Source organism: Cylas formicarius, unplaced genomic scaffold (assembly GCF_029955315.1).
Source record: "Cylas formicarius isolate icCylForm1 unplaced genomic scaffold, icCylForm1.1 PGA_scaffold_5__7_contigs__length_24384050, whole genome shotgun sequence".
Taxonomy (NCBI): Eukaryota; Metazoa; Arthropoda; class Insecta; order Coleoptera; family Brentidae; genus Cylas; species Cylas formicarius.
The window spans coordinates 15,558,544-15,574,071 of NW_026844341.1; the positions used below are offsets into that span (position 1 = coordinate 15,558,544).

At 34.7% G+C, this 15,528-nt stretch overlaps 1 protein-coding gene across 3 annotated transcripts in view; it reads left to right on the forward strand.

The window, feature by feature from the left end:
* Positions 1–15,528, forward strand: part of LOC132701795 (octopamine receptor) — a 301,768-nt gene that overhangs the window by 195,877 nt on the left and 90,363 nt on the right. The window lies entirely within an intron of this gene.

Below are 15,528 nucleotides of genomic sequence, written 5' to 3' on the forward strand. Positions count from 1 at the left end.
ATTTTGGTTAATTGGTTGGTTAGACTCTCCGGCTCTTCCTCGAAATTCCCCAACTGTTCTACGCTTCCCGGACTTATTGAAGTCTGCAAATAATCTTAAATTAACGACTTCTCGGTAAAGTCCTTTGAAACATCTCATAAAAACTGTAGTAAGTAGTTCCTGTGGGAATTCAGACCGTGTTTAAAATATTCTTACAAGCTACAGCGAAGTGCACTTTTCGGAAATGAATGCGCTGATCGCGGCGGTGTTCTATCGTATCTTATCAAAGATTAATGTCGCTCCGGGGCGATACTTTCGATACAAATTGCGGACGTCGCCGAAGTGACAGCGGCGCTTTATTGAAATTTTTAAGTGCCACGAGGTTAACATATTTATCCGCGCCACTGAAAATTGAAATATCTTCCGACACGAAACTCCTCCTTGGGGAATAATTTACACCACCCGGCAAAGGACATTTGCATCGGAAATGCGTTTTACCGTAACCGAATGATCAGCTGAGCAATTCCTCCACTGTGATGTATTTGTTATGCTTAATGTGCGAATCGATTTGTGAAGATTTTAATTTCTTCATTAAGGGTATTCAACAGTTCAACCAAATACTTCCCTCTTTTGCGCTAGCATTTTTTGCTAGATCTTTTGCAGTTTGGGTGTAGGTTGTTTCGCTCAATATGCTTGGTAATGTCAACAGAAGACACATTATACTAAAAAACAATCGTCTGTAGCGAACTATGTCTTGATTAACGAGAAAAAACGGTAACTTGACGTTGCTGCACGAAAAGGAGATGGAGAAAGTTTAAAAAACGTAGAAACATGAATCTGTTTTCGATATTACGAAAAGATTTTAAAACAAATAAAGAAAACGACTATAGGTTGTTTGAGCCGTATAATACTCCTCTATTTCATCTAGGTACTCAAATAAGAGGGTCAAAATCTACAATTTCTCTGAGGAATCTGTTCCAACGATATTGCCTGCTTTAGATCCAAAAAAGGACCAGGGCCTGATGGCATACCCCCCCAGATGCACAAATGGTACCAATCCTGCTGCTTATAGGCCTAAGTCATTTTGCTGGGCCACTATTTACACCCATTTATTTTAATGGAAAAAAACGATGTAGATGTAAATTAACATGGATTTCACAAGAAACGTTCGGTTTCAGATCTGTGCCGTGTACCCTGATTTTTCTAAACCTTTTGACAAGGTTCATCACCCTGGTAAAGAAGCTTGAAAACTCCGTTTGTTGCAAAGTTACGTAACTGATAGAACTTGTTTGTGGTTGTGCTTCATGCGAATGCCACGTTTCAGGGATCACACTTGGAACCTCTACTTTATAATATTATTTTTTTGATATCGGCAATTGATTTCAACACTCACTACCAGCTCAATTCGCAGATGACAAAAAAGAACTTCATCCTCAATAGAAAACTTTGGAACTCCAGAATGATCTCGATAGGTTTTACGTCTACTGTAAAAATCACAGACTTTTTTTAAACCTCTTGTTAATATTAACTTAAAATTAAACAATGCAAAACTTAAAACGATTAATCAGGTAAAAAATTATTTAGCACACTGGACCTTCAATTATAATTTGAAGCACATGTTGAAAGTAGTATAAAAACAGGCTTGAGAAATCTTGGTTTTATATTACGCAGCTCTAACCATAATCACAATTCAGTCATTTTAATTTAATAATAGCCTCATCAGATCAATCTTGGAATCCACTGCATGTTATGCAAGTATTTCCATCGGAAAAAACCTTTAATTTTAGATATATTAGAAACAGACACTACTATTCGTATAAAAATCACCTACAATTTTATAAATTGAAACACGTGGAAAATGCTCAGACCTATAAAATGGACAACAATTTTCACCTCCCAATACTAGTCGCTCGTCTTTTAATGCCAGTTCTTATCAAGTGCGCACTAGGCAACCTTTTTTCTACAGACAGATTCAAATCTATCTGCTTCTAACTAAAACGGTCCGTTTATTAGAGTGCTCGTATGTATAACAACTGTTTAAAAAAAACGTATACTAAAGTTTGTAACATCTCTTAACACTGTCCATTAGCTTAGGCTTTTATGCGATATTCTGTAAGTGGACAGCTTCGTCTGCCTGTTGGATAGCGCAGACCTAACGGTATGTAAATCGAAAGGAAATCAGATAATAAGGTTGTAAAACACTAGCACGCTCAACACTTGTGCATAAAATTCGGAGAGAAAAAGAATTTTTTTTTACCTTAAAACTAGGAGGATCCTCAGATATTTGACGTGGACAGTTTCGAAATCAAAGACGAACAAAGTTAACATTACGCTTGAACTTACAAAAGCTGTATTTTATGATAAAAGAGAATAAAATGAAGCAAATCAACCTTATAATATTCCTTAATTTATTAAACGAAATGGAACGAAAAAAGCAAATGCGGTTGGGTTGTGTCGCTGCAGTGCGTTCATAACGTTGGAATTATTAAAATTACTTGCACTTGGAATTGCACAAATTCTATTAGCCCGTTTTCTTTGAACCGTCATCACAGTCAGAATAGTCTTTTATAAAATGAACTTAATATTATTAGACTATGAGCTATTTGAACACTCGATTAGTAAAATTCATCACTACTTAAACAGATTTTTGAATAGCTGTTTGATCTCTTTGAAAAAAACTCACAAAGAAAGCGTTGCCGACAGCGTGTGTCATGCTTATAGTACAGTATAGTATAGATGTAATATCATTTTAAATAGATATAAATCATCATTCATCGTCAATATGATTATAGTAACATGATTTGTTCTTGTGTGTAAATGTGCTTTTAATTTTCATAAATATATGATATTCTTGAGAATTAGAAAATAATATTGTACTCAATAAATATAGTAATTATATTAAAAATAACAATAATTATATACTACGACCATTTGAACTAACCCAAAGCTTGATGCAGCGATGTTTTTACAATGACATAATCCCATTGATTGATGGAGGACTACCCCATTTTGCGCAAATTGCAAGAAATTATCCTACTTTAAACTATCGCCATAAATGGGTTGAAAGAAGAAGTCCGCTTCTTGGTTTACAAAGACCCAATAACGGAACACAATACGTTTTTTTTCTTAAAAGTCATTTTTCTTTTTCGGTATTCGTTTGCAACTGTTAGTGAGCTCATTAAAAGTAATATTTTTAATAATAAATTAATAGTCGCTTATTACTTGGTCTGCATAGCAATTTAAAAATGTAAAACGTAAAAGAATAATTCGATTTTTACTTTGAAAATACCAGAAAATGATGCTTATCAGAAATAAAATTAAATTAGTTTTATCACCCTGTATCTACGTAAGTTTTAACTTTAGGACATCAATTTCTTCGACAATTCTTTTGAGACAATGTTGTTACTGCTAATACTAACCAATACTAAATGTTAATATTGTATCTAACCATAATATGCAACTCCTATTTTAACTAATACATGCAGCTTTCCATAAACTGGCTTACACTTAGTCATCGAAAATTTAGTAAGTAATTAAGTAAGTATTAATAGTCAAATGCCAACAAATTTGTAATATAGATCCATTTAGTAGATATCTATAGTGCAAATTAAAGAAATAATAATAATAAAAAATAAAATATTTGTGATAGGGTACCTTTTTTTAATCACTTCCTATTGTGTTTATGTTTTTGTTTAATATTCTTTTCAAAGCCTTTATAGTTAGTTCAATTTTTCTAAATAAAATTATGTTACCTTGTACCGTTCTCAAATAACTTTTTAAAAAATCAAAATTTTTATGTTTTGCGAGATTTCCAACCAGTAGGATGTATATACACACACAGTATGTGGCCGAAATTGCTGTGCTTTTAAAATATTTTCGCACGTTTGGGGTTTTTTGGCAGTGTTAGTTTAACGGACTCATTATAATTATGCCGCCGTTCTGTGGCTAGCCAGGAAAACCTGCATGCAGGACACATTGCGTTTGTTTATACTGTGCAAATTCGTTTATTCTGCATTTAGAATGCGAAAATGCGCATTGCAAACTTTTGCATGAGATTTCTAAATACACTATACTTTAACAACAGACAAGATTATAATAGGAGAACCATTGAAAACCACTTTTTTAAATTTTGATCTTTTTCAAAATGTCAACAACGTATTGTTATCTGAGGTGCTTTCGTGCGAACAGAACTCCGGCAAAAAATTTTGATAATAACATTTTGGCAACAATTAATGTTATTTTTGTTTTTATATTAGATGTTTATAAAATTTTATAATTATAATTATATTTATAATCATTATGTTGAATGTCCAATAAGTACTAAACTGTTGTATAAGTTATTATTATTACATTGTGTATTACACTTTTCAACTACTGCGATGTCACTTATGTTGCTTTTATCTATGGTGGGTCTAGACGCCGTATTCAGAGAACGTTTAATTTCGGGTTTCCAAAAATGTGACCATATATCTACTGCATACCGTGAAGTTCATGAAACAAAGAAGAGCTCTGCATATCAACATATTCGACTTTACTAAGCGAGCGGCTTATTCCTAGAAGTACCATCCATCCTGTAAAAGAGAAACAAACTAACGATGGCATATCATCAGAGACCCTTCATATTGAGCGGAATTCGTTTCTACAATTCCACACTAACTTAAATTTAAATGCATTTTAAAAATCTACAATGACCATCTATGAGAAATATAATTTTCCCAAAATTTGTTGCTGTGTAAGTGGGACTTGTCTATTTTTTTTCCTTCCGATTTTACAGGTATTTTTTCTATAATTTCAGTAATAAATTAATATAAATTTTTATGTATTTTTGAATAAATAGTGAACAATTTATTAACTACATTAAGAGTTCGATATAGTTTTTCATTAGGGTAGCTATTGAAAGCTACACTTCGCCACTAATGAGCTCACTAATGTAAATAATATTAAATAAAGCCTATTTATTATCATTATTATTATTAATAATACAGGGAGTTTTAATAATACAACGGTAAAAATGCGAGAGGCAATAAAGTTTCCAAATTGGGTAAAACTATAAATATTATTCTTCAATAACATAAAGCTATTGGCTTTTTATGAAAATGTTTGGGGTGAACAAATGACAATTATGTGAAATTTTCAGAATTATATTTTCGGAACATATCCCCAATCATTGCAAATATATGGAAATATTGAAAAAATATGAAAGAAAAAAGAAGGAGTATAAATATTCATAAATATGAAGCACAGACTGCTTATACATGAACACAAGTGAAGAGTTATTCTTCAAACAACAAAAAAATAATATCTAACTTTCCAGCTGGTTTTCATTGTGGGATACATAGACTAGCGGCTCTCTTTTTTCTCTTAATTTGACTATAAATGTTAAGACTGCGTTCCGCGGAAGCCGAAAATATTGGCATCATCAAAAATCGTGAAGCTACTTGTGATATAAAGGTCAAGATCACATACAGTCATTTCCACCAGCAGACTTATCCTACAAAACTACTGTTCCATATGAAGTCCTTTTAAAATCACTTGTGACTTCTACAACGTTTTTATTGAGTTTTTTTTTGTTCTGCAATATAATGTCAAGACTCCAACAATTCGTATTTTTCTTTGTCGTCAAGTAAGGACAATGCTAGATTGTCTCACTTTACTTTTTAACCATTTACCTATTGGTTCAAAAATGTGAAGGGTTGAGAATTTCAGCCCAAAACACTTCGTCATCTAATAACCACTGCTTAAAATTTTTACCAATCATTTGTTTTGTTTGTCGGTTAACTGCAACTCATTGTAAATCGAGTCTAGTGTTGTCTACACTTTTAAACTGATCAGTTTTTTTGTCTTGATCTCTTTTGAAATATGTGTAACCTTATCGATTTTCGTCGTTGATTTTAAGCAAATATGGAATGATATGATATTTTTGCTGTAATTCGTTACGATTATAAACAACTACGCTCTGAACTATAGGCAATACTATCCGCGCGTTCGCAATAAATTTTATTTGCGATTCGATGAAATTGTTATCAACGCGGAGGGTAGTTAAAAGCCACCCGCGTACCGGTAACGCCATTGAAATTTATAGCTGCCCTACCCTCGTAACGCCGGCATAATGTCCACCGATTTCGTTTAGGATTAAAGCGACGTTTTAATGCTACATTTACTCGAAATTGGTTCTACATTCTGTCGTACGAGGTCGCCGCCTTAAAAAACGTCCTTGTCCCGCGCCGTTGGTTAATTTAGCAAGCTTATATAGAGAGGCATTAAATCACAAATCCGGTTTTTAAAATTCCAGAAAAAGTTAAATTTATTTGCTTAGCAGCAACAGAATGCAAATGGTAGATACCGGAAGCAACTTTCGAGCGTTAGATGGTGGGAAATTTGTTATCTTAAAATTATCGACATATAATAAAATATTGGATAATAATGAAAATATATACAACTAATAAATATCACAATTACATTACAATTAAAATAACATCATCAAAACTACACTACAAATATTGCCTTTATTGACGTCATGCTGGTTGCCAAAAACGTATGTTCTTTGATTATTACAAATTTTAGCTTGCAATGAAACTTTTACTATACTGTGTTACCTCGACAATGTACTACACACTGTCTCAAAGAAACTTGTAAAATTGTTGAAAAATTTTCTGGATCCTTCCTGCGCTGGTTGTTGATAAATCGAACTTGCTGACGTTTCGCCAATTATCCTGTGGACTGAAGAGCTCCACTGAAACTGGTTTGCATCTTTCTATTTACGCCCTTTTGGACTGTCTGAAGGGGTGCAGTTAAAAACATTTTCTCGTATGACTGACTCCGTTATTGGCGAATGGTAAAGTCGCAACTAAGATCGTTCTTTTTGAAAAAATTGATTAGTTTATTTCTTAGTCTTACGGCTCTTTCATGTTATTTTATCCTAGTTGAAATTGTTTCTCCAATTGCCGCATGTGCATGGATTTTTGGTTAGTGTTAGTGTTAGTACTAAATCTTAAGAACTTTTCATGTCAGTGAGGTTTTGAGTGTAAGGAAGGACCATATTTGCAAATCAGAAGTTGCTTTTGGACTCTTTGGCACATCTTGGTGAAGTGTATTTTGCAATAGAACGCTTCCTATGTCCAATAAAGAAATTATTAGGTATATTTGTTGGGATTACGATAGTTATACACCTCAGTAAACTGAATGACCTGATGTTAGGTCTGAACTCCCAATAAGTCAGGAAGCAACCCCACATTTGCCACTGTGGTCCCTTACTTTCCAAACCTAACTAACCACATCAAAAATTATTAGGGAATATTAGGTTAAAACTAAATTTAGCATTTGACAAAAAACATCTCAGTTATTTTCCATTATTAAAATTCTGGGTCAATGATCAGCTGATGTGGGTTTGGGTTGCTTGTGACCATTCGCCATAAAATTAAATTATCAGCTTTTTGTTGTTGATCCAATAACCATGAAGGTTTTATCGACTTGATGTAATTTCTATAATGCAATTGCTAATGAACTGACCAGGGCCAACTTTCTCTTCAATTGAAGGGAGTTATTTGAGCTCCGGCCCCTCAAACAATATATAAGAACGTACAGGGTAAAATTCGTCATACATATATTATGTACATCTAAAACGCATCTAAGAAGCTATAGATGTGTTTTTTTTTTAAATTTTAAACTATAAAAATGCTAAGTGAAAAGCAATAAAACGGAACGGACAAATACCAACACATGAACTTATGTGAAGAAACAAATATTAACAACACGATCTTGAATTCCACTTAGCCAGTGTTTCCAATAATACAGAAACCTCGGGTACATACAAAGTGTTTTTTATTCCCTTCGTTCTGTCTCTTTTTCATCGGTTTTAGTCTTTAGAACTTTTTGTTGTGATTTTGAGGTAAATTTGTGTGTACCGTTGGATGAAACAGAAATGAAGCTAAAGTCTATTGTACATTCTTTACCTAATTAATCCGCATTGAAAGACCTCCGTTGACAACTTCATTTCGCAAAAAATACGTTTGCCGGCTTCGGGTTTACGATAATAGGAAAACAAGTCAATTCAACGCCCAGTATTCATGTCCTCGGACCGCCGGTATGAATAGACCCCAATCAAAGCAACGTATCATGTTGTTTCGTGAATTGGCTTTTATATTCATCGTAGTCAATTACACGGGAAGGATTATCGGGAACAATGGAGCCTTAAATATCTACAAATGGTATGCTCGTTCAAATAATTAATTCGTCTGTCTACCCCTGTCGTATATCGATCTAACAGATGAGACTTCTCGCCTCGCATTTGATTGATATCGGTGGTTTCGTTGGGTTTCCAAGGACGAACGTACATCTGCTGGAATGTTCAACCTTCGTTAATCGCGAAATTGTTTGAAAACGAACTCACCCCCAGAACACCAGGCGGTCTGGCGTGTCATATTTCACATCTTGCATTCGATTTTACATTAGATTTTCTACAGAGGTTTGAATGAGAATATTGTTTGACGCTGGTAAACATTCTTGCATGACTTGTTTTCAAAAACATCATTTAAGTAATTGAAAACAAGAGATTCCGTGAAGCAGAGGTATGCTCATCAATTATTATTTTGTTTTGGAATTGCAAGATTTGCAATGCAATGGAATATCACGTTTTACAGTGACTCTATCTAGCACGTTTGCAACCTTAGCAGGGCAATTAACTTCGTAACTACGCTCTACTATAAATCACTAAATAGTGTACCTGCAACTCAGGGCTAGAAAGACTAGTGAACGTGCCAGTGGGAGTACCACAGGATTAGACCCTATTTTGCGTGCTGCTTAGATGAACCAGGAGTGCTTCGAGCATCGAGGAACACAAAATATAAAAAGCATCGTAGTGAATTTTAATCTGGCATTTAGGTATCTCAAATCACTTAACACACCTCAGAAAATTGTTAACCAGTAAGCTGCTGGTACCTACGCCGTCTTGAAAATTCACTTAACTGATAAACTGATTATTTTGATATAACTATTTTATTTGTCATACTTATCCATTCATATACACAGTGTGTCTCACTTAAGAACTATACGCGGTTAGTCAACGAAACAGTAAAGCTCATTATTTCATTGGCCTCAAACGTTATGTTGTTGTTCTAAAGATCGTTACGATGCATAATTTAAAATTGAACATTTTTCTAAAAGGAACATCCTTTTTTTAAACTTTGTTTTTAATTCGTTTTGAAATTCTTCAACTTTTTTAATAAATTGAATTAATTGAATTTTATTTGTTGTAGAAATTTGTTAAACCAAATAGTTTTTCCAATATTTTAATTTTTATAAAAAAAATAATTTTCACATTTGAAAAAAATTACGATTGCGCCATTATTTCTGAAGGTAGATCACTCATGCTATGAGCGTTATTCGAAGATGACGTAAAAGATAAATGCAACCGAATTTGAATTAGACGCTACGGGGTATTCAAAATAAACAAATATATTGAAATCATTTTGAATTGAAAAATCTGGATTTTCTCCTTCTTAATTTGCACACCATATCTATTTTTTTTTGAACATCGTATAAAAACCTATAACTTTAATGACAAAAATATTACCCAAAAAGGCTCGGCTCTGTTAAAATGAATTTTGTTGGAGCCGTAGATAAACCAACAATTATTAACAATTTTGTATAAATTAGCGTCCAACTTTTCAATTCACAGAGAAAGTAAATAATATTAAACACATATTACTACAAAAAATAAGCCCTTCTACTGAGATAACCGTCTTTAATCTTTTTCGCATATTTTCTTGGACGTTCCACATCATAAACGGTGTTATTCTCCCGCACGCATCCCGAATCCTATTTTCGATATCTTTTGGTATTGTAAGGGGATTCACAAAGACACGATCTTTACCATATTCCCTGTTGGTGTTAAGTCGCATGATCTAGGTGTCATCCAATGAATCCACCTATCCGTTTCTGTGGGTAATGATTATTTAAATATTCTCGAATTTTATAGTAATACGGAGGAGCTTCATCCTGCTGAAACCACATTGGTGTTACCAACTCCTTGAAGAAGTTTTTAAGATATTAGGGTACTTCCGCTTTGTAAAGTCTTACTGCCAACAAAGCATTTTGTTTCCGCCTCACGCCTCATCTTTAGCAAGATTCCTACTTGATTTTTTTTAATTTACTGACTCCATAATAAATTCTATTCAGTTGTAAATCGCAATGGCAATGAAATAATGGAGTTACAGCATCAATTTGAAAAATGCAAAGAGTACCTGCAAGAACAACGCACCAACAGGACCCATAATAACAAAAGAAGAAGTACTATGTGCAGTAGAGCAGGCAAAAACCGGTAAGGCGATCGGTCCTGACGATGTAAGTGCAGAAGTCGTAAAGCTTCTCAAGGACAACAGGGTTAATACAATCACCATCTTATTTAATGCCATTTACGAGACCGGAGTTGTACCGAATGACTGGCTGAAGTCCACATTTGTTATGCTGCCTAAGAAGAGCGGGACAACTAAGTGCAAGGACTACAGATCCATTAGCTTAATATCCTAAAAATGGGGTTGAGGATAGTCGTAAATGGCAGAAATATCAACATCATCAGATATGCTGACGACACGATAATATTGGCATCAATAGGACTTGCAACTACTGCTGGATAGAATCACAATCATATGTGGGCGGTATGGACGGAAAATGAACACCAGGAAAACGAAATATATGATTATAAGTAAACAATCTTTACCACAGGACAACGGCATTCCTGTCAGCGGAATTCTGATAGAAAAAGTCAATAAGCTCACCTAGCTGGGCAGTAGTACTAATGACGGTTCCATCAGTAGAAATAAAGATAAGAATAGAAAAGGCAAGAGAAACTTTCGTACGGATGAAGAAAGCCTTGTGTAGTCACGATATATCCCTAAATCTAAGAATGAAAATGGTCCAGTATGAAGGCATGAACTGACTGTGTGATGAAATGTCTGGAAGCGTTCGAGATGTGGGTGTATCGGCATCTGCTTCCAACAAGTTGGATGGATAGAGTGAGGAATATCGACGTTCTAGCAAGAGTGAATAAATAACCAGGCTATTAAAATGCGTAAGCTACAATATTTTGAACACATCATGCGATGCCCCACAAAATATGGACTGCTATATCCAATCATGAAGGAAAAGATAAACAGCAGAAGATGCCCCGGACAAGGACAAGCATCCTGGTTGAAAAACTTACGTCAGTGGTATGGTCAGTCCTCCGTGGGAATTATTCCGAGCAGCGGTAAACAAGAGACGAATCGTCAACATAATAGCCAGCATGATAGCCAACAATCGTTAACGGTTACTGCACTACAAGAAAAAGAAGGTTTTAGGTAAAAATTTGCCAATGTCATTTTGTCATGATCACCTAAATTATAGCAATAGCCTTCGACAGAAAGACCAATAAATATTGTAAAAGTTTTGTATTTACCATTTTCCCATGACTTTTGAAACCAATGAGATAATGAAATTTACTCTACAGTTGACCCGCCCTGTACTTTTAAGAACTCATACTAAGCCATCAAGATCGTGGACTTAATTGATGCTGGTATGGGTCCGGCTTCTTTAAATAGTCGAATTTATAATACACGAAATATAATTATAAACCCTGTTTAAATATATGTTAGCAACTATATGGAGTTGGCAATATTATATTATATGTTAGTATTCCATACACGTGGTTTTCTATAACTATATTCCAGACAGTATCAATAATAAAGAGGCTCAAGTTGGTATCTACTATGTCCATATAATCACGGTCTATTGCTAGTTTGCTTAATAATCTGGTAACGCAGAAGTTTAACCTCTTCATTTGCAAAATGATTATTTTCCGTTAAGTTCTCTTCGATTCCGAATTTCGTCTTTTTATATATATAGAGAGAGAGCAAACAAAGATTCAATCGGATATCATCCATATAGGTAGACGTAAACTTAGGTGGGATTAGCAAACAATGTTCTCGACTCTCTGTCGATTTTAGGGAGAATAAAACGACTGGTATTTACCCGAGCCATTGTATAGGGGGCCACGAGCATTTCATTTCGGCGTATTACAATGCTTTCACGATCGAAACCTCCCCCTCGCTTTTTGATCGGGAAAGTTATTAATCTTGGCAAATGGGTTTCCGCCGAAGCAAACAAAACAAACGAGCTATTTGCTGCTCGGAAAAATCTGCGGAAATTATTCCATGTTATAACGACGAGCTAATCGAAGCACGATACTTAATGCCCATTCGTATCGGTTGATTTTGAGCACTTAAAAAACGCGCATCTACTGACAAAAGTTGTAAAAAAATTGAGCAAGTAGTCTCATTAGAAAATGTTGAATCTCGAAGAACTTCGAACTTCATTTTTCTTTATTCGACTTAATTACACAATGTTCCGTTGTCTATATACTAGTTTACGCCGTTCATCCGTGATCGCATTGGGTGGAATCAACCATGAAGTTGTCGTCCAGCATTTATCAGTGGTTAACAAATAATGATAATAATAATATAAATAAATATAAGAAGAGTGTGCTCAAGTTTATGAACACCAAGCTCTCAACAGACTACCAGATCACCCCTTTAAACACCTGAGCAGTGCCTGTCTTAACCTACACCTTTGGTATCCTCAAGTGGTCTAATGCAGGCTGACATGACGATTAAGAACGGAATATAAATCTTGACGAAAATAACAGCCCAACAAAACTGAGACTATACACCATTGAACTATTTTTTATGCAAATAAAAGAACTATCTGAATTGAGGGACCCATCATGGATATGTGACTGGGTATCACACTATTTGAAACTTCAAAAGAACAAAATCCACTTGTGGGAGGCACGGATATTATCTGCTGTCTGCACCATGCTCTCAGAGTGCTTATGCAAAATATGCTGAAGAATTCAAGTTACTGTCAGTAGAATTTTCGAGATTTAGATGTGGAAATTATTAGAAAGGAGAGCAGATGTAAGGTGTTTGAATTCTCGGTTCAGTGACTCGGGTTAAGATAGTTTTACGACTTTGTAAACAAGAGAGTTGAAAACCGATGATTTTTGGGCCGGTAGGTGACATTAAGGTATTAGTCTGAGTGCATTGGTTTTCTGTAAACACAATGACCCAATGTTAGGTCTGATTCCCTATTGATAAGAATATCTAAGAATGAGAGATTATAAGTTTTCAACTCAATGATAAAACGTATGTTAGGTTGTATAGAGTTTAAATCTACTATCATCAAACTTTTGGTTTTACATGAAAGGTGTCGAGAGTTTTCTTTCAAAGGCTTCCATAAATATATTCGCGATGACTGGTGATAGTGGAGAACCCATAGCTGCTCCCGAAGTTTGTTCAAAAATTTGAGGGCTGACAGATTTTTTCACGGAGTCTGATAGAGAAGAAGCCTTAATAACAGATTTAACGTTGCGTTCCATAGATGACGTAAGATCTTTTTTTAAGTCTACGATATGATCCCTCTATAAGAATATCTTGAATTTTTCCTGATATTCATCTGTGTTCATGACCACCGTAGCGTATTTCTTTATCTGATTTCAGGATTACGATATCGGTATTAGATTTTAGAGATTTTAGGGAAATGTGTTCCGGCTTTGCAATATTAGATTTAGGAGGTTTTGACTTTTTAAGGAATTTTGCTGTTTCAAATCGAATTGAGATGGCAGTTTGATTAGGATAGACTTGACATTTAAAATGATTTCCTCTTTCGGGCTAAACTCTTGAAAAATTATGCAATAAGTTTGATAAACGCCATTTTACGTCACGAGTTGGGTGTAACGAGTGACCGAAAAAGTTTGTAGATGTGTGGGATGAACTTTTCCTAGGACCGTTGGTTTTGAGGCACATGTTTGTAAAACAGCACTAATGTTTTCACTAAATGCTATATCTGAATAGTGAGAATACCATCCGCGGTTAAAATATACGGAAAACACCCCATCCAGCAGGTGACATTGGCTGGTTGGTTTTCTGTAAACAGAATGACTCTCTGAAAAGTCTGATTTTCTAATGATAAGAATATTTAAGAGTAGATTATTATTAGTTTAAAATTCAATGATAACAAGTATGTTAGGGTGTATAGAGTTTAAACAATTTTAGTTTTAGATAGAAGTTGTCGACGGCTTTCTACTCAAACTGATGATAATGGAAAACTCATAGGTGTTAACGACGTTTGAACGTTGCAAAAAAAAATGTTCCAGGCAAGCATTTGTCAATAAGGTTTGATTGCAGACTCTCGGACTTTAATATATCTGAATTATTGTTGGGAATTTCAGGGATCGCGACATTGGTAAAAAGGGATTCTATGTTTTATAGTACAATTTAGATATTTTTCTAGAGAATATGTTGGAGAATAGGCCGAAAAAGTAATCCTCTTGTGTAAATCTTAAGGAGTCCGTACATACGAGGAATTTTAGAGTCAATAGAGGTTAGAGACTTTTTTAAGGGTTGTGATAGAGAAAATTTAAGATTGCATTCGATAGACTACGTAGGATTTTTTTTAAGTGGACGATAGGATCCGTATTTTTTCCGAATAATCAGTTGTGTTCATGACTATCGTAGAATTTTCTTTATCTTAGACATCGATCGGATACAATTTTAAATCATTGCATCGTCTTCAGCGTTCCTCAACCCCCCGGAACCACCTTTAAATCCAAATTGTTACGAATTAGTGTTCTGAATTACAATTTCGGGATTAAATTTTAGAGATTTTAATATAAAGCGTTCAGGCTTTGGAATATTAGATTTCGGAGGTTTGGATTGTTAAGGATTTTTGCGGTTTCAAATCGAATTTCATTAGCCGTTTAGGATAGACTCGACATTTTGAGGGTTTTCCTCTTTTAGCATAATACGTGGGCCAAGGACGAAACTAGAGTCTTTTGCAGGAACTGATTTTTACGTCTCAGAAAGTTGATGCGTTGATACATTTACCACAGTGTTTGTTAGTTGTGAAGAGTTTGATGGTTTGCACTAGTATTGATGTTAGTTTTTTCAATTTTTGAATGCGATTCTGGATAGAAGATAAACGATGATTTTCAACTTTGTCATGAATCATATTTGAAAAGGTATCGAACTCGGGTGGTGACAAGATGGAAGCAACTTCAACATGTAGAGACAGAAAAATCTGATTCATTTGGTCTGTTTATTTATGTGTATGACGAATCTTCTTCTCGAAGTAAAGCAAAACCAGATTTTCGAAGATTTTTAATGGGTCCTTTTTTCGATGTATAGAACTTTAAGTTGGCATTACTGTTCAAGATGGCGACCGATTTAACAGCTGTCAAGTGATTTATTCTCAGTTTGGTTTGGCAATTCATCATGAATTCATCAAGTAAGGCATAGATTCGTCGAATGGGCTCAAAACGAGATTGTCGTTGTTCCCGATTTTCATAAGCGAATTTTGTTTAGCGATGAAGCGCACTTCTGGTTGAATGGCTACGTCAACAAACAAAACTGCCGCATTTGTAGCGAAGCTAATCCTCAAGTGTATGTCGAACCACCGTTACATCCAGAAAAACTGACTTTATGGTGCGCTTTATGGGCTGGTGGAATCATTGATCCG